Source organism: Laccaria bicolor, genomic scaffold (assembly GCF_000143565.1).
Source record: "Laccaria bicolor S238N-H82 LACBIscaffold_144 genomic scaffold, whole genome shotgun sequence".
Taxonomy (NCBI): Eukaryota; Fungi; Basidiomycota; class Agaricomycetes; order Agaricales; family Hydnangiaceae; genus Laccaria; species Laccaria bicolor.
In genome coordinates this window covers 5726-7250 of record NW_001890003.1, presented here as the reverse complement: position 1 = coordinate 7250, position 1525 = coordinate 5726, and positions in this window count along the sequence as shown.

The following is a 1525-nucleotide window of genomic DNA, read 5'->3' as shown; positions in this document are numbered from 1 at the left end:
GGAGAGAATGCTCATGGACAAAACATAGGCATATTGTTGGTGCATTGTTGAACTGATCAGCATGACAGGATTTACAGTGACTATACAAAAGCCTTGCACCACACAGATAATTCTATATCCTCTCCAAGTTCCAGGGAATAGTTACCATATATATATGGTAATAGGTAATATACAAATGTTCTATATACATCTTTGACATGAATATGAGATCTGGATCATGCCCTGCTCCATGTAGAAAAAAGTAAAAGAAATGAGGTTTTGAGAGTTTTACAAATACTTTATGTTAAAGCATCCACTCATGGTACATGTACACAGTGAAGCAGAATCTGCATGCACCAAAAAGGAAATTGAAGCAGGAATTGATTTGTTGAGCAAGGAGAAAGAGGTGTTTGTGGCCACTCAACGATGTGTTTGGAAAGATGTGCAGAGGATGGAACCAGGAAAACATTTGAGACATATGGATACATCGCAAGAGGCAGCACGAGTGTTTTGGGGATGTGCTACATGTGTATGCATTAAAAAGGAAATTTGCCTTATTTGGTAACACATAGTAAGATTCTTTTCCTCCACTAGGACCATTCTACTATATTAGGAGATAAGCTGACAAATAATCTCCTTATTTGGTCAAATTGCCTTTGTCCTTTACATTGTAACACTTTGAATGTCCCTCACTCTGGGTGTGCTCATTTGAAAAGATGAAAAGCAGCCAGTCAATGTTTTGCTAATAAAGCTGCCTTGTCTGTGCTTCTTGTAGTTCATTACCTCAATTATTATGTTCAATTTTGGTGAAAAATGGCCATGCAGCCACACAGCAAAACATTATACTTTCCCTATGTCTCTACTTCTGGGTGTGTCATTTTCAAAATGTGAGAATCAGCTATTAAACTCTCTGCTAGAAAAACTTCCTTCATTGTGATCTTTGAAAATATTATCCCAGTTTCAGTGGTAAAATTGTTTCCTAGTGGTAAATAATTTCCTCAACCTGCAGCATTTCAGGGGTAGGGCTGCTTTTAGGATATATGGAAGGGCCACTGTTGGTGAACAAGTCATTAGGGGATGACATGGCCAATAGTGATGTCCTTAACCCCATTTTGTCTGACAAAGCCCAGGCATATTTGAATAGTTGTGTTCCCTTCCATGTCTTTGAGTAGTGTTTAAAGGTTCAGTCCATAGGACTGCAAAAAACCGGTGGACCGAACTGCAATTTGGGGTTGGTCCAGTTGCCGGTTGCCTCATTTTGAAAATCTTTTAAAACCGTTCAAAGACCGGTTTTGATCGGTTGCAACCGGTTAAACGGTCACGTGCGTTACATACCCTTGTAACCACGTTTATTACCTTTTATTGGATTTTTGTTTCATCCAAAATGGTTAAGAATTGAGAAAGATATAACCAAATCCATATTTTACCCGAGTCTCTAGGAGATGTAATTCGGTTTCAGTCATAGCTATGTCAAATCTTCATTAAATCTCTTACAAATTGGTAGAATGACGGATATTTACATGCTTTACTATTTTATATAAGCTGT